The sequence below is a fragment of the Adiantum capillus-veneris genome, chromosome 22 (genome assembly GCF_014529385.1).
Source record: "Adiantum capillus-veneris isolate H3 chromosome 22, ASM1452938v2, whole genome shotgun sequence".
In the NCBI taxonomy this organism is placed as follows: domain Eukaryota; kingdom Viridiplantae; phylum Streptophyta; class Polypodiopsida; order Polypodiales; family Pteridaceae; genus Adiantum; species Adiantum capillus-veneris.
The window spans coordinates 76,085,766-76,105,215 of record NC_140952.1 but is presented as its reverse complement, the minus strand read 5'-3'; the positions used below and the strand labels follow the sequence as shown (position 1 = coordinate 76,105,215).

The window sequence follows — 19,450 nt, the reverse complement described above, 5'->3', positions numbered from 1 at the left end:
AGAATTTCTTTCTAACTGTCCTGTAAATTCTAGGACCAAGTATGTGTGTAGCTTTGGAAGTTACTTCTTCTTCGTCACGGTTTACTAGTGTTTTAGTTTCGTTTGTGATTGTGCTAATCGTAGATGAGTTTTTACTCATTGCCAGAGAAGGTCTTACCTCTTGAATCTGCTCAAAGGCATTGTCTATTCTCTTTTACAAGGGGATTTCCTCTTTTTTCGGAGTTGAGTAATTCCTCAAAAAACATGAACCTTTACAACCTTAGGTTATGGGTCAATAAAACCTAAGTCTTGTGAGGCAAGGCCTTTTTATTTAGTGAAGGAGAGCTTGTTAGCATCTTCTTTGAAAACGTCGAGAGAAGCCTTCGAGCTTTAGATCAAAACATGTTAAGGCACTCTTGCCTCGGGAGGATTTTAAAACAAATTAATGCAATAACGTTATGGGACACGCCCTCTGGAAGACTTACAAAAATTTGCTATGATGCTGTGGGACTGGTCTTTTAGAAGCCTTACAAAAATTTATAAGTGAAACTTTATAAATGTCTACATAGTGTGACTGCCGGGAGTGATGGAAGCCGCTCCTTGCAGGCAAGAGCTATGAGTAGGTATCTAGCGAGTGGAATGTATGAAGTGGATCGCCATGCAGAGGATTACTGATCCGTACGGTCGAAGTCGTCATATTGACTATGCAAGATGAGTTTCCATGAGAGCGATTCACAGCCGTTGGCGGGCTTAGTCAATGTTGTTGAATCTCTTTGCATTCGGTTTGTGTGTGTGAGACCACCAGGGGCTTGATTGAGCATCCATAAGCTGTGTCACATCAAAGAAGGCTCACGTGAAGAGATACAAGTGAGAGCCAGCACTGCCGTCCGCTATCTCTGAGAGATTTGAAGCTTTGTTTAAGAAATTGGGGATGATTTGAGGCTCACAAAGCTATCGATTGTGAATCACAAGCCATTGCTTTCACTAATTGTGATGTTGTAGGAATTCACCATTGACGACAATGTTGAGAAATTGAAGACTTCGAAGCTAACCGCCTTCACTTAAGGCTTGAAGTTGAACTTTGCTTAGGCTATGAGTGATTACCACATTATTAAAAATGCCTTGTGGTTCTATGATTTGAAGAATTTGCAGAACAATCTTTTAATTCTTCTCTGCAAGGCTTGAAAGGTTATCTTTGATGAAAGCTTAGAAGCACTCTATCAATCTATAGTTGGATTAACCAAGCTCTGATACCATATAAGATTAATAGAATTGATAGAGATCGAATTAAAGCATAAGAACTACTTTGCAATATGTTGTAATTGATAAAGAACACACGAGGATACAAAATGTGATGTCCCTATATATAGGGATCTCAAAAGGAGGACTACTTCCTATATCTAGGGAGTGATTGTAGAGATCTAAAAAAGGGTCCAATAAGAGAGAGAGAGAGAGAGAGAGAGAGAGAGAGAGAGAGAGAGAGAGAGAGAGAGAGAGAGGATGGAAGACTACGGCTAATCTTAGAGTGATTTGGGGAGAGAATTGAGGGTGCTAAAGGTAAAAAGACCCCAGAGAGCAAAAAACCCTTTAGCCTTATTGAAAGCTTAAAATGAATATTTACACTAGGACTAAGGTACTCCTAGGCTAGGTCATTAGGCTTGATCTCCAACAATTGACAATGCAATGGAGACCAAAACAAAAAGTCTATCAACCAAATTTTTCATTACAAAAAAGCATTCAAAAGTATCCAAAGATCACATCCAAGTCAAAGACCCAATTTGGATACATGAAACACAAGTTCAACATCGACAACATAAGGTGACAGGGTGGGTAGCATCAAAGGAGTCAATCATTGCGCTTAGTGCTACTTCCAAGGAACACTAATGTTTGGGCCAAAAAGCCTAAAGTAATAGCCTAGATCTATCTACCTCAACCAAAGAGTTCTACAAAGAGCAAGAAGAGCTATAAACTCAAGACAAAAAACTCAATCAGGAGAAAGAACTAGCACAAAAATAAAAAACAAACATCAAAGCAACAAACAATGCGGCAAGTTTGGGCACCAAAGTCAGACCCAAACATGTGAAGCAACGGATAATTCCAGTGAAGCTACTCAAAGCACAAGGATTTTATGAAGGTAACACTCAAATATGGTTACCAAAAATTGTAGCTCAATCTAGGACAGTCAAGACAAATCATGCAGCACAAGCTTCTACCGCAAAGCAAGCAAAGACAACCAACATCCAGCAGAAGCCAATTGCAACCAAGGCTACTGCAATCTACAAATGGATACCTCGTCTCAAATATAAAATTAGGGATTTTACAACGGAAATCATCAGGTATGGATACCAAATCCTAGTGTCCATCAAGTCATATAGAAAAAGAAGCAAATGCAAAAGACGGTCACACACAAACCAAAGACAAGGTGGGTTCCAAAATTGCTTGTGGAAACTCAATCATAGAGAACCCACACATCTCGACAACCGCTTCTCATGCAAGATAAAGCATAGGCTATATCAATCCCTACAAGAGCTGAAGGACTTGTTTCACAAAGCAGTGTGAACATACGACAAGCAAGTCAAGAGGAGCCAAATTATGCCAACCTACTGAACAAAATGGTGGCATCCAAAGACCAACACAATGGAAGAGGCCTAAATTTCCAGAACTTATGGAGTTGGGTTTTTGGCCTTGAACAGGTAAGTCCAAGTCGCCATTAAAAATGCATGACATAAAAGTCACAGTCGGGTAGCCAAGCGACTAAATGAGCGAGGTGCTAGTCCCAAACTTTCATGTAATATTATCTGTGGTCTAAGTGTCTTGGCTATTCTAGGTACTGCTCAAGCTAGAAGAGTTGAGCATATTTATGTTGTGTCACTCATGCTGGTATAGGTGAGCGTAAGAGTCGAAGTCATTGTAGTATAGTGTTAAGTGAAGGAGGAAGTCCAAAAGACTCTCATGCACTCAGCACAATGAGGTATGAGTGGACAAGCTTCTACATCAAAAATCCTTCTTGGAAACGTGGAAGCTATTGAGATGTCCTTTGATGTCACATGTGCTACATTTGTTCCTTGAAGCACCCATCAACTCCATCTCTTACACTACATGATTTTATTTCACAAATTTCTCGTATGCATATAGAGTGTTCCATAATCGGCACTTGCATTAGACACTCTTCCTTTGTTTCACCCAAGCACTCACTTGCATGATAGGTACTTCAAGTCCAAATGCTCAACTCCAAAAAGGGAGTATACCAAAGACACTTTTTCCCACCGGGTTTTTTCCCTTTCGTCATCCAGGTTTTAAGACCCTAATCTAGAAATCCTCATCATTGACTTCTTGTATATATTCCTTCTACATCAACAATAAGGAAATGTCTACCCAAATCAATCGACAATGACTTGGAGCAAAAACTAAAGGTCTCTGTATGCTTATCAAGATAATCTTTTATCTCCTCCGAGGTTGACAACAAAGCCCCATAAAACAATGGCAAGTCAAAGAATGGACTACAACGACAAGCAATGACAAATTCCGCAAGAGATTCATCAACAAAAATCAAAATTAGCTCACATAGTGCTTCAACATTGGTGACCTATTGCAGACAACTCAAATTACAATGAACATGGAAAGCATACCCATCATAATGTCCACGCCACAAAGAGGATTGGTTCTATAAACTCAAAAACATTAAAATCCTTCTTCATGGTGGCCAAGACTGGCAACAAAGAGAAGACTACACAATGAGAAGAAAAGTTATCTCGATAATCAAAGATCAAGTCACGTATCAACAACATGGCAGATATGAATCACTCAAGGAAGGGGGAGCACATTTAACGACAAAGAACTTCCCAATATGACCTCCAACCTTGAAGACAAAGATGAAGACAACCCTATGATAAGACTGCACAAGGTTGTCGAGGGACGACATGAATTAGGAAGGGGGGAATGTTAAAAGACAGATTGAATCGGCATCCACCTGGCCGGACACGTAGCCGGACACCACATTTGTACTCTATTAGTTTTCTAAGCTAGTGTAGTGATACTCTGTGTAAATCCTGATTCCAAAGTAGTAGGTCAATTCCCTGAGTTGTAATGCTATCATGACATTTGTAAAATTCCATGTGAGCTAGTCATTGGTCATTAAGAAATCCCTAGGTATAAAGGTCAATAACTTTAATGTGAAAGGAAGGGCTTATCTTGATTGGGTAATCCATTTTCAGTTTTGAAACTTGCATTGTGCTCCTCTCTCATTGCTCTTTCATTTAAGTGTAAGCATTGTCAGTTTTGCTCTGATTCACGACTATGCGTCTGTGAGCCTTAATTGCAGATTTGAGTGCTTAAATCACTATTTTTAGTCATTTTGACCATAGGTGAGAGTTCCTAGACCATAGGGCAACCTTTTTGGACTGATCTGTTATAGTTTTTAGGACCTTTTTCATGATGAACTGTGATTTTGGTACCTTGTTGGATTACAACCAGACGTATAGTGCCCCTAGGTGTCCTAGACCTCCTCCTAAAGTTTAGTTGCATTTTGAGTCCGTTCGAGTGTCGAAATGGCTTGATGACCTAGAGCTATGAGAAAGGACATAGGCAGATTTCCCTGATCATTGAGTGTTGGTTTTCTTGTCGAGTTGTTGTGTTAGCTTGTTAAGGTTCACTTCTTGAAATTGAAGATCTCAAAGAGTCTCCTTGCCCCATCCGAGTCACTTCCCTGAGTATTGACATTATATTAGTGTCAGATTGCTATGCTACAGATGTCCATCGCGACGACCTGCTAACACTCTCTGTTCTCGATACCTCGATCTCCAACTCTTGGATTTTTTCTTGGATCAATACCTAAGTCCTTGGAGCAATCGGGACAGGTGGTTCCATAAGAGCTTGGGCCGCTTAGATGAGCTCCTTGCACATTTGCAACCTCTCTTTTTCATACCTTGGACGAGGATAAGTTAGCCAGCTATGCTCTTGGGTTTGATTTGGCTTTAGCCTAGTTTCATAAGCCTTCAAAATTGCATCTAATGGCTCATAGACCTTGTCCACCAAGATCGAACCTCTCGAAGGTATTACTGATGGTTTTACTACAATCTTTTCTTTTTGGTCTCTTTCCACTCTCAACTATTCTTCTGTTTGCTGCAATTTGGTTTCTAAGGCTGATTTTTCTTTTATCCTTTTGGCTTTCATCTTGTCCCTTTTTGCCTTCCAGGATTTGCTAGGTGTTCTAACTGACAAATTCTCTACCTCGATCTGGTTGGGTGGGATGTTTTTGTCTCCCATAGGTATATTCTTTGTTGCTTCCTGTGCTTATGCTCTCATTACAACATTCATTGGAATTGTTGGTTCCGTTTCTAATCCACTTGAGCTTGATACAATTCCTATTTTGTTCATGGTAGCTTTTCCCTGGTTATCAGGGTTTTTTGGATAGTGTGGAATTAGATGGTCATTTGTACATCCCTCACAGTACCCAAAGACTTTGATACGCTCTCCTTTGTGTGGAAAACTTCTTGCCCAATGATCACTGCCACATTCATAGCATGGTCCTACTGGTGGTGGGGAAGCTTGTGGAGCCCCCATCAATAGTTTGGTTCTAGGAGGGTATTCCCTAGGTCTATAGTTTGGATTTGCCACAAACATGAGAATATTTTCATCTACCAGGTAATGGTTTTTTGTTGGTTGTGTTATGTATGATGATTCTAACATCCCTTTTGAACCTATCCATGGAATTTGTCCTTTAGAAGCATAGGAACTACTATCCAACCCTCTCTCATAAGAGCTACCTGAATCTTCTCGTTATGGAACGACTTGTATCATACTCTGATCCATAGGTGCCTCTATGGGTTGTGAAATTCTCATCATGGCTCTGTTTTCTTGGGGTAAAGGATGTTGATGTCCCAACACAGGTTGAGGTTTTTCCTACCCTTGTGACTGAATTATTTTGTCCTACTTGGTATCTTGGAGGTGGTGACAACTGTTGCACTCCATGTGGCCCATATGGTCTATCTCTAGCATAGTTTCTATTTTAGAAACATTCGTGGGTCTCATGGTTTGTCCATTTTTGTTCGATAGCACACCACTTCAATACATGCTCTATGTTCTCTCATGGCCTTGGCTGCATGTTGAACCACTCAGTTGGATGGTCTCCTCCACAAGTGTCACATTTTTGTGAGGACAGTTGTTGTGTGTTTGGATTTGTCCTATTTTCTTGGTTCATCCTTCTGTTCACTTCCCCGATCATTTGATCAACGTCCAGTAGAGTTGGATTCACTAGTGGTTGAAGAAGTGCTACTCATCCCTTGGACCATGCCCTCAGTCACCTCCCCATATGCCTTAGAGTTGTCTACCAAATACAGCGCCTCTTTTGTAACTGGCTTGAATGTAACACGTACCTTCAAGTGCAGATCCTTTTTGAGAGTATCATTTTTCAATCCTTCTATAAAAAGGACTGATAGCCTCTCATCCTAAGGTATCTCTCTAGTAGGACATCTTTCTATGTATTGCTTAAATTGAAGCGAGGCTTCCTTCACCTTTTCTTTTTCATTTTGTCTAAATGCATAGATTTGGGAGACTGTATTATGCTTAATCCCTCTCTTTGAGAATTCCTCTACAAATTCTTGTAGAACTTGTTCTATGCTGGAGAATTCACAGTTGTTTAATGGTTGGAGCCCGTTCAAGGCTATTCCTTCTAGGGTCAATCCAGATCCTTCGTATTGAGTATGGAAATCTGTAACTACTTGTTCATCTCTCAACACTTGTTTGAAGATTGAAACATGAGCATACAGATCCCCCGATCCACTATACCTTTTGGTACACACTTGGACACTTGAGATGGTCGCATGCGTATGGTCTCTGCAACCATCCTAACCATCATCAGTCCTCCTGATGTGGTCTCTCTAGTTTTGTATTCTCCCCTTGGCACTACAATCGGTGTCCTCTTCCTCATTCTTTCATCACGCCGTTCTGCTCAATCTCATGTAATAGTTGGAGGGGTCCTAGTTGCATACATCAAATCAAGTGCTTCACTGCCCTTGTGTGTGTTCAAAGAAACCCTAGACCCCATTGATCCCATGGGTCTTGCATTCAAGAAATGTTAGTGCCCAATTGAGTCTTCCACTCTCGTTCTTACTGGACTCACGTATCTAGTTTCTGGTCTCGGTTGGGTCATCATGGGTTTAACTTTCTTGGGGTGTACATAATATCGGTGGAGTGGTCCACCAAAGTATGTATACCGCTCTAGCTACTTACGGTCTATAGAAGATTATTTACGGCCATGCTTATCCATCATAACCACTTGGATACTTCTCCTTTGTGTGTATGTAAAAACATATAGTCTCTTGTATTCGGTCAGCTGCTTGATGTGGGGTACATCACATCTATAATAGAGTATTTGTTCTCCATTATTGAACTTATATAGCCTCACGTAAGTGTTGTCTGTAATAAGTGTTGGATTTCAGGCCCGTGGCCAGTTATCTCTGACCGCCCACTTATTCTTTGGTCCTTATAAATAATAAGGAGTGTGAGAGCTATTCTCTCACAAGCTCGCCTAACAAATTGTGTACTGTGTTTTTCCATTCCACCTTTCTCCTTCCCTCTCTTGCACACTCTGCATCAGCACCATCCATTGGTATTAGAGCTATCTTCCGATCTCGAGTCCCAACCCCTTCACATCACCGCGTGTGTAAGAAATCCAAGCAAGAATTGAATCTCAAAAGGTAGCTCAGAAGATTTATGAAGCAGTCGAGCAGTTCATTAGAGCAAGTCGAATTTAGGTAGTCAGAAATAAGCACATGCAGTAGAGTCAAGTAGCAATGAGGGAAAGATCTCCAATGTTTTTTGAAAAGAATCACAATGGAGCCTGGCCATCGTGGGAATTTGAAGCACGAAGAGCAGAGAGAGGAGAAGAAAAGCAAGGTGACATAAAAAACTGAGCAGTGTATTGAGTACTTGGAGAAGCAAAAGTGCTTGAAATTGACAACACTGGAAACAAGGGATACTCGAGTAGAACACGAGCAACAATTAGGCCAAGATCAGTAAGCAAGGCAGATGGGAGTAAAAAGGAACTCGTTTGCAGGAAAAATAAGGCATCTTGCAGCATTAGAAAATGATTGTGTATTACACACACACACACACACACACACACACACACACACACACAATTGAGAGCATTGAAGCTTGCAAGCAGTCTGTGTAATGAGGGAGAGAAGAACACAACAACATTGATATGTTGGAGATGAGAGCAAGGGCATCTGGAAGTGTTGATTAATGTGTGTGAGCAAATAGACCTTTTATAAGAGTCTAACTCATTCACACATGGGTACCCACAGTGGCCGGTCATTGCAAAAATATTGTAAAAATAAGATGGTGTGCCTCTCATCGACAATCACCTACACATCTATTGGACCGACAAGCCCGATCCATGACTCAAATAAATGATAAGGCATCTATCAAAGGTGATAGGGTGTTTGTGAGTATTAACATGCCCCCCTTTCTGATGTAGATTCTGTCCTCGAAAGCTATTGAGATGAATTCCGTTTGTCAAGGTGGAAGAGTATCTGGGATTGAATGTCCTTAGCCTTCTTCAAACACTACAAAATCAACCAAAATTGGCACAGTAATTGCATTCTCATATACAACTAAAAAACAATATGTAGTGAGTAAGCATACAAATTGATTGGTAAGAGAATATTAAAAATTTTGTCAGCAGTAAACATTAAACTATAATATAATCAAACGCATAAGCAATTGTAAAGGTCAAAAAATAAACAAGTCCGAGGACGCTAATTTAACAGTCGAGAGGCACGAGAGGTCAACTATTAATACCATGGGCAAGCTTCTCAATTTTCTCTGGTCAATTAATCTATTTAATTGTGAGAGCAAAGTATTTCATGTCCGAGGGCTGACTAAAGGCTATACCTAGAAGACCTTCTAGTAAAGCTATGATAAAAGGAATTTCTTATGAAATCATCCCTTGAATTATTCCCTTTATTTGACCCCCCAAAGTTTTTTCACATTGACTCAATTTTGATGTGTGTGCTTATTTTGTATGCCTTGGGCGTTTTACTTTTCAAGGACCACACTGGGAACCTCTAGGGCTCTAACACCATAGGCAATACATGTGAGTGAAGTACCAAATTAATATTTTACATTATTGGCACTTTTCTTTTTTGTTTGTTTGTTTGCCTTTCAATTTTGTAACTTTGGGGGGTCATATTGACATTGTTACCCTCCCCAGGCTCATCACAATAGTAAAATCCCTTTATAATAGCTAAACTAAAGGTCAAGAGAGATTAAGCCCACTAAAAAGCACTAGTACATTGCACACAATTCTACCTAAATTTGATTTACCTAAATCCTAGTCAATTAGGAAGGTATTTCCCATTATATTAAGAGAAGATCTCTAATGTCTATTTGGGTCAAACTAGCTTAGTCAGACATCTTGATTCTTAAACCTATACAAGCCTGGACTATGACAGATAATTATATTGAATCTAATGTTAATACTAAGCACATGTGTTGAATATTGGGCTACCAATCACAGTTAAAGAAGACATGCATGGATGGTAAAAAAGATCGTCCTCGATTCGAAGAGTGAACAAGGCAAAGATTCCATGAAGTTCAAAATCCCAACTACTGCAATGCGTTCCTGTCAACACTATAAAACACAAGGAATACCTCTAGGAGGCACATCAATGGGAAGAGGCACCAACATTTATTGAACATAATCAAACAACATAAGGAACCCTAACCTAATTTTTTGCACCTCCCTAGAGAGTCAAGGGAACAAGATATTGAATAGATGGGTGGGTAGCCCTAGGTCTAAACCCCTATCCTCATCATCGTCGAGAAAAACAAAGTCATCATCCGTGAGACCATACATGCCATCCATGTAATCATGTAAATCTTTCTCATCATTGGAGGCACATATATTCACTAAGAATGTCACTAGGCATCTATAGTCATCTTGGTCAGAAGGGTAAGCTTGTGCAATTGGAGAGACGTTCTCTATTAAGTAGGGATCAGTCGTGGTCAAGAGACATATCAGCCATTCTAATTCCTTGAAATTCTTCTCGCATGCTAGCGTATCTACCAAATCCCATTCACAGGCAAGCACCAGGTAGACTATGTGAAACACTTGTGAAAAGAGTAGAGGGTACCTCTCACCCAAGGTAGGACTGGATGACTCTAGCATAATAGACATATATATAAAAATAGATAGATGCTAGTTAGCATGCATATATTATAAGGCTCATGTCAAAATTCCACGTCCTTGTGCATAATGTGTTATTATGATTTTTGGGACTTGTACTAGAATTTGTAGGTCTCAACCTTTTTGTTTGGTGGCTCTTGCTCTTTTACTTTTTTTTATATTTTTTCTTGAGTATAGGGCTATACATATACATTCCCTAAGATTGGGAGATTGAGAGGTCGGGGAGGAAGTTTAAGAGGGGAGCAAGTGAATGATGGATGTCAGCAAACACTCCCCCCTTCCTTGGGTAGATCATACCTTTTGGAACGATGCCATCACCTTTTGAAACCAATTGTTCCAAGTTGTTATGGGTAAAGACTTTGACCAATAGTTTTTGACCACCCTAGGCATTTCATCTAGTTGCAAGGGTGGTAAGGTACTCTTCCATGATTTTACTTGCAATGTTGTTGTAGGTGGTGAACTTAAAATGAGAGGTGCAAATTCTTTCTTGTTTGTATGGATATTTACAATCATTATGGTAGGTATAGGTTGTGTCGAATCTTGTATTTCCGTATATGAACTACATGAAGAGCAAGAAGATTCATTTGTTTTTTCTATGTTTGAGTTGAGCGAATCAATAATTTCTCGCTTTGGTACCCAAACTAGCTCCAAATCAGGTGTATAGTGTTCTGTGATCTTTCCCTTCCCACGATCTTCAATCGGCTTTATCGTTACACGATTTGACTCACATGGGTCTATAGGTGATAGGTAAGAACACAATCTACATTTAGGCACCCAGATTTGAGCATTCCCTTCATAGTAGCCTTGGACTTCCAATAGTCGTTTAAGAATCCAACGCAATGTTGTCTTACATTTCTTGGAGCGAGTGGGATGTCTCCTACAAGGCTTTTGTTTTTCAGCATCAGAAATGGTCGCTAAAGAAGCTTCAAGGACCCATTTGTAGGTTTTCTTTGTTATATCACAATGGATCTTGTGTGTCTCAAGCTTTGTTTGAGCTATAGAAGTTGGAGATCTAGAGGGTTGGGCTATAGCTATAGATGATTCAACCTCTTGGACATGCGCTGTTTTGGGTTGTATTTTCTTGGGAGGTGATATCTCAAGGACTATCACTTGAGTGGCAGGGCTAAGAGCTGGTTTCTGTGTTGTGACACTCCCAGTCCACCAATCAATAGTGTATTTGGTCACTATCATCCACGTGCGTCCTAGGTTTATATTGCCTTCCATAGTTCTAGCAGGCATGACCAAAAAGTTTTGAGCTACAACCCCATTGTCATAACTGACAGAAGCGTGCTAAGTTCCAAAAACTGTAGTTTTTTCTTGTTGGGATACCCTTGACTTGGATAGTACTCTTAGCTAGATATGTCTTTCCTAACTGACACCACACTCCATATGATAGAAGATTATATTTAGCACCCGTGTCCAATAAGGCGTTATGTAGCACTTTCCCATAGGTGCTATGTAACTCAATAGGGTATTGTAGAGGTGTGTTAGAGTCCAACCAATCATCCTTTTTTTCAACTTGAAATGCATGTGTGACTCCAAGGTCGGCCTCTCGTTGGTGTCTAATACGTTGCTATCGCTCATTATCCTTAGCTTGAGCTTGTATCTTCCTCAATTTTTCTTATGCCTTGGCTACCTTTTTTCTTATGGATGGCACGTAGCTCCTCTTGTCTTAAGGGATCATAGTATCTTTTAAATTTACTCCCATTGAGAAATCCAATGGTTTTATCTCCATCAATAATTTCTGCACGAATGGTACCTTGTGGGGTGATTTTGCATACTCTATATGGTCCTTTCTTGCATATTTCAACTTTTTCTTCTTGTTTTGCACTCCATACATAAGGACTTTATCCCTAACCTTGATATCCTTGTTCTTTAACCATTTATTTCTCCTATCCTTCTCCACAAGTGCATTTTGCATAGCCAATTGACTTTCTTCATATAAACTCTCAAGGATATATAAACGCTCAACTAAAGGGTTACCATCCCAACCTTCTTGTGAAGCTACCCGCAGACTAGGAATTATAAACTCCCATGGCATCTGCTTCTTGGCCATATACCATTTTGAATGGTGTACAATTAATAGCCACTTTATAAGCAATACGATAAGCCCATAGAGATGATGTCATCTTCAAATCCCAATTTGTGTGATGAGCTTCCACTATTTTGGTCAAGATAGAAATTAAGGTCTTGTTAGTGCTCTCAGCTTGGCCATTTTCTTATGGATAATAAGGTGAAGACTTATGGTGGGCTATCAAAAATGTTTGTCATGAGTTCCTTTATCACTCCATTTATAAAATGATTACCACTGTCACTCATAGTCTCAAAGGGACAACCAAATCGCGTAATAATGTTCTCAAAGAGAAACTTGGCAGTTGACCTTGCATTAGCCTTGCATGTCGCACTGGCTTCCACCCAGTTCGGCACATAGTCAGTGGAAACAATAATATATCGAGATTGAGTGTTACGAGTTGCCGGACTAATTGGGTGTACAAAGTCTAAACCCCATTTTTCAAATGGTTGAGTCACTTTAATAGGATGTAAGGGCATCTTATACTTTTGTTGTGTGATCTTGTAACGTTGGCATTAATCACACCCTTTGGCAAAAAGTGATGCATCCTTGAACAAGGTAGGCCACCAATAGCCTGATTGCAACACCTTTCTAGAAGTTAGTTTCCATGAAAAATTTCCTCTAGCTATACCCATGTGGGCTTCTCGTAGTATGTATAAATACTCATCCTCACGAGCACAACATCTAAAAATATCGTCCTTCCCTAGCTTGTAGAGAGTTCCTGCAATTAGAGAATAAGGTTCACATTCTTTTAACAGTTTTCCAGCTATATCCTTACGAAGCTCTTTGGGTGGAAAACCATTAACTAAAAAGTTCACAATCTTCTCACTCCAATTAGGCATAGTCTAGATTAGGAATAGGGAAGTATCAAGCAATTCATCTCATCGATTCCAATAGGGGCTTCTCCATTGGGTATGCCAGACAAATGATCCGCCATGACATGTCTTTTACTAGGTCTCACCACAACAGTAAAATAAAAATCAAGAAGAATTAACAACCATCATTTAATTCTTCCCATGGAATAAGGTTTATTTACTAGATACAACAATGCTTGATGATCCACATAGAAAACAAACTTGTTGGCAAAAAGTAGTAGCAAAATTTCTTCACTGCATAAATCATAGCTAAACCTTCCGGCTTTGTAGTGGTGTAGCTCTTCTTAGTATCATTTAATTGATGACATGCAACGCTAATGGGGTAGTCTAATTTATATTCTCCTAGTAGAGATAGAACACACCCAGTATCAAAGTTCGATGCATCAATATGCACATGGAAAATTACATTCCAATTGGACACTTGTAGAATGGGAGCACTTGTCAAGGCATTTTTTAATAACTCATAAGCATGGTCACACTCCACAGTCCAATAGAACTCAATAAGAAGCTTGTCATCTAAGAAAGGTTCACAAAAATCCCACAAATATTCTCTAAATGCAATGTTTATTAATCTTTGGAAGGTAGCAGGGGCATTGGTTAACCCAAAATCCATAACAAAAAATGAAAGCACTCCAAATTTAGTTATAAAAGCAGTTTTAGCTTGGTCCTCTAGTGCACTTGTGATTTGATTGTATCTAGAGTACCCATCTAGAAATCTATAAGCTTCCTTCCCTGCAACTCTTTCAAGCACATGTTCTGAATATGGCAAGGGGTAGTGGTCTCTCCTAGTGGCGTCATTGATCTTCTTGAGATCCACGCACTCTGAGTTTCCTATTATTATTTGGCACAATAACTATTGGATATACCCATTCTGAGTGCTCAATATGGTATATGAATCTTTTCAATCTCTTCTTGAATAATCTTTGCATACTTAAGATTAATTGGGTAGGATCATTACTGGATTGGTTTAGACATGCTATTCATGGGGATTGTGTGTTGCACCACGGAAGGTGGAACACCTTTCATATCATGATATGTCCAAGAAAATATATCCTTGAATTTCTTGAGAAGCTCCTTAAGTACATATTCCTTAGTCTCTGCTAGATCTTGGGCAATGAAAACAGGTTTGGACTCCTCATCTGGGTCTGCTAACTCTATTTCCTTAACTATCACTGGACCATCATAGAATCCATTACTTCCATGGATGGGCCTTTGTATACACAACCTTACGCTCTTCCGTGGTGTAGGATTTGAAATGCTCAGGTGCAGGATGTAAGTCTGTGGGGTATTGTTGTTCTATGGACTGTGATTTGTCGTCCGCTTCCTTTTGTTGTTGAGCTAGCTCTTGATTTTTTCGTCTCCTTACAGTACGGCTCAACTTTTTCTTCTCTATAGCTTCTAGATGTGCGATGTCAATGAGTTGTGGATTACACCACATAATGCTTTGAAGGTATTCACCCCAATTATTTACCAATTTACAATGAGCATCACATGCCCTTGTATAATTAATCCATTCTATGATAGATTTCTTTTCATTTATTCTAGCACGTACATTTTCTCGATATCGTTGCCTCTTATATCTCCTACTCCTCTTGTCTAATTTTTGATTACGAATGATCTCTAGTTGAAGAGTCATTAGATGAATCACTACTCGTGTCTTCTTCTCTCCGTGATAGATTGTCATCTAGGGTACCACTGGGCCTTGAATGGTTTTTCCCCACATTTGCACCAAGATTTAACTCAGATTCATCATCCTCAGAGTCAACTTCAATTGATGACTTTGACTCCGAATCATGTGGGTTATAGTCATCATCTGGTAGGTCATCAGATGAAGACTTCATCTGGTAGGTCATCAGAAGCTATATGCATTTCTCCTATCATATTTAAAGGTATGAGTGGTGGCATTTCATCCCCGTCAGGTGTTACCCAGGTCGTCCCCCATATTTCCCCAAGTTTCTATGGTTGCTGCTAGGTGGACCCAATCCACATTGTTAGATACAGTCATCCTAGGTAGAACATCCATATAAGGGGAATCCTCCTCAACATCAGTGTCCTTTTTACACATGTAACAATACTGCAATGGGGCCGAGTGAATTGTGGTGTCATATCTATGATAAATTATAAATTTGTTTCCTAGAGGATGTGCTCGACCAGTTACAAGATCAACTTGAATGACAGAGTCTGGAAACTGCAAGTAGACATGGTTTTAGACCAGCACTATTTCTCCTTCCCTCATGAAAGGACGTCCTAAGATCATCTCAAATGACATAGTGTGCTTGGAAAGATCCATAACAATGAAGATATGCCTTATTTTGCGTCCAAAGACCTTGATCTTGAGATCTTCTAGCATCCCAACAGGTTTAACAATAGTCCCATTGGCCATCTTTACCACGAAGTTTTTAGTCCCAAGGTGAGGTCTTCCCATAGTTTCCCATCAATTTTTAGTTAAAAATCTAACCCCTGCACCACCATCAAGGATTCCCTTCACAGTTAATCCCTTGGTAGTGATTGGTATGCCCGTTGGTATGGCCGCATTGGATTCATCGCCTTCAAAGTATTGTCCCAACTTGTTAACTAGTATTTCAACAATAAAGTTCTCATCTAGGTTGGGTTGTGGATCTAAGTGTTCCTCCTCTATTGGCACCTACCTAGCTCCATCCATCTATGCAAATTGTGGTAGACCGACTTTCAATTCCCCATTAAGGAAAGCTCAAAGAGTTAAGAATAGCTCAGGGTCTCCATATAGTTTATACATGATGGTGGTTCTAACTTTTGAAGCCATGAAATCCATCAATTTGGAAATATTTAACGGCACTTTTTGGGCTTCAGTCCATTGACATGGGGAAGATGGGATCTCCGTTTCTTTGATAGGGTCAGGTAGTCCCTCTGTAAACATTCTTTCCAACAAGAAGGGAGTATGCCCACTTTCCCATGACTTAAAGTCACTTTCTTCTTGGATGACACTAGGTATGACTAGTGGTCTATGGACTTTGTGAGGTTGCTTTTGCGTAGGGAACATTGTGTCTATAATCTAGATATGCCTAGGTGCTAGCTCTAGATCCCTTTGGGTTTCTTCCACCAAACTTGGTAATTGACTTGCTCGATCTCCTCTGTAGGGTTTGGGTAGGTTCCTATCTTCTTCTTGGGTCTTGGCCATTGTGTCTCATGAAGATCTTCCTTGTTTGTTTCTTTCCTAGTGGTTGTTTTAGTCTCCTTAGTCTCATTTGAATTAGAATCCACTTCAGCGTCGTTTGTATATACGGGGTCATCACTAGTCCCTATGTTGGTCTTTGAACTGGGGTCTGACTTCACTGCTTTTTGCAATCTCTTCTTTCGTGGTTTCTTCTTCTTTTGAGATTGGGAAATTGATGTTGTGTCTCTTTCTTCAATAATATTATTTTGGTTTTGGAGCATCGATCGTGTGAGTACATTTACCGGTACCACATGCGTACTTTGTGAGGGATCCTTGATAACCTCAATTAAATTCAATGGTGTGATCTTTGTCACATTTAGATTATTTGGACATTGGGCAATCAAGTTATCTATGCCACATCGTTTACACATGAGTATCGGTATTGTGGATGTGCTCGCTTGATTGGTTTGCATTACTGTGGCATTCTTTTGTAATCTTGTAGGACACTCGGCTACACGATGTGGACCCCCACACTTGTAGCATTGAAGAGGTGGTCTCTTGGCAGTGAAATTGATATTTTGGCATCTTGTTGCAAGAGCAGCTACTTGATATACAGGTTTGATTTGTACCCAATAGTCCTCCATGTAGTATTGTGAACTTTCTTCAAGTGCATCAATCCCATAGGCAATATTAGGATCTATATATTCCTCACATCCTTCCAAACAAGCAATACATGACTCACAACCCACTTGATTCATAGAAGTGAATATTCTCAGATGTGGGGGTTGCGTTCCTAACACAAGAGGTGGTAAGTGTGTTGTTTGCACAACATGTTGGACCCTAGGGACCATGTGTTGTGAAGGTTGTTCAAGAGGTTGGGCGGACATCAATGTTGGCACTCAAGGTGTGTCCATCCATGCTAAGGTTGGACTATTGGCCATCCTATGTTTAAATACTATGCAATCCTTAGCTTGACAACCATAGCTCCCACAAGCATTGCAATTCTCATTAAATTTTACTCTAAAAGTAGGGCATTTATTGGTACGATGTGGACCATAGAAAACTGAGCACCATTGTTGCTCCCTTCTTGGATACATATGATTGTTTTGTGGAGCACGATTATTTTTAAGACTTTCCTGAATAGCCTTGGTGAGATCTTCTAAATTCATCTCAGATATCTTTGGCTCTTTAGCAATAGGCATCATGGTCATTGGCTCATGCCCCGATGCTTGCGAGCTAGTAGATTTAGGCTCAACAGACACTCTTTCTCATTGAATCATTAAGTTGTCATCTAATTGGATCGAATTGGTGGTGAATGCTTCCCAAGTGGTGATACCTCTAATGACTAGGCCATTGTAGATATCCTCATGTCATAGTCCCCTAATGAATCTATCCAAAAATTGGTTATTATTGAAGCGCTCATTGGGATTACAACAAGAATTCAAATGCTTCAAGCGACTACTAAAGTCTCTCACGGACTCCCCTTCCTCTCATTGAACTTTCTGGATCTGAGATGCTACACCCCAAAGTACTCCCTCTCATATGTAATCTTTCAAGAACAGTCTCCTAAGAGTAGGTTAAATCGTTTTTTCTTCCACCCTTAGGGTTCTATACCAATTCCCAATGTTCCCACTCAAGGTCAGGCTTAAAGCATTACTCTTATGCAAGTCATTGCGTTCTCCTAGGGAATTTCATATTTGTTCAAATACTTCGATATGATTTCTCACATCCCCATCTCCACTAAATTTTTGTGTGAGCTTGGCTATTTGTACTGCCTTACTTCTAGTCTCTCTATCAGGTGTTCTACACATATTTTTAGCAATAGATCAACCAATAGCTTGAGCAAATGTTGCCAAGTCACCTAAGTGAGTAGTTATGGTGGGGACACGTGCTCTTGGGACTGCATGTGGAATGTGGATTTGTATTGGGTTTGGCGTATATATAGCCCTTGGGTTCCAAGTTTGGTATAGTGTTGTTCCATGTGGTGGCCCAAAGTTCATATGTGTGGTCGTGGGCATAGAAGACGTGGGATGTGGCAGGCTAATGCTAGCTAGTATGGTCCCATTGAAATAAGAGCTTGGATGTTGTGGTTGTGGAGCATAAGTTATTGAAACAATGGGAGAGGTAGGAGCTATATGAGTACGAGGACCCATAGGTGCATATGTTTGATACACACTTCTAGGTACTGTTGCAGGAATTGGGCTACCATGTAGTGGTACTTTACTAATAGATGAGGTCCATGGCGTGTTTTCTATCATGCCCATCAGTGGGCTAGGCATGGTAGCTGTGGTTTCATCAAGAGAAGGATGATCTAAACTTGGAAAGGTAAAGCTATCACTTGTGGGCTCAGATTGTATTGAGACCCCTGGCAAAACAACATATGGAGGATCCATCGGCCTTACCGAGGGAGTCTGCATTTGTTAATAATTGGTTGCTTAGCCTTCCCTATATCTAAGAATCTCATGATACCCATTGAAGGCATGAGGATCCCTTTGTTCTACCTCTCCAACTCAATAACCCTATGGATGACATCACAAACTCTTTGTTGTTGATCCTCTCCGCTAGTAGAACCCGTTGTGGATTGTAGGACATCTAACCAATCCAGATGATAGATGTGACATGTGTATAGGTTGGTTAAAGTCTCCGTTTGTAGTTCATACTCCCAGTTCTCATTTAGAAATGATCCATCTAGGATGAGCTGCTAGGGGTGTTCTTTGAACTAGATGCAATGTGGCTCTCTATGGGTTCACCCTTAGTGGTTGTTAATTAAAGAGCACTTGATTGCTTGACTAGCATGGATTTTGGCATAGGAGCCTTCACCTTTAGATCTCTCCATTGATCTGCCTTGCATTTTGATTTTATTTTCCCTCGCTACAAGGATATGTCGCTCAACCTCTTGCACTTCGGCAAGGATTCTACCATCAGGTAATATAACCTCGAAGGAGAATAGCTCTGAAGAGTCAGGGGGTGAATGGAGTATTCACGGGCACACTCTCCAAGAGCATGGGGTCTACATTGGTCATGAATGGTGAATTTACTTCCCCAACCCCTTCTTTACATCGCCAGATCCATGTTCGGAGCGAGTGTCTCTACTAAAAGTCTCCTTCAAGCGGCAAAGCATGCTTGGCCCGGATCGTGGACCCATGGCATGCATGTATTGGCTTGACATATCACAATTCGTCATAGGGTAACCTTCCATG

At 40.2% G+C, this 19,450-nt stretch overlaps 1 non-coding gene across 1 annotated transcript; it reads left to right on the top strand.

Moving 5' to 3' along the window:
• Positions 1–305: 305 nt before the first annotated feature.
• On the top strand, positions 306–426 carry LOC147429614 (U6atac minor spliceosomal RNA). The gene has a single exon (XR_015185931.1). It is a non-coding gene; the product is annotated as a U6atac minor spliceosomal RNA (small nuclear RNA).
• The last annotated feature ends 19,024 nt before the right edge of the window (positions 427–19,450 follow it).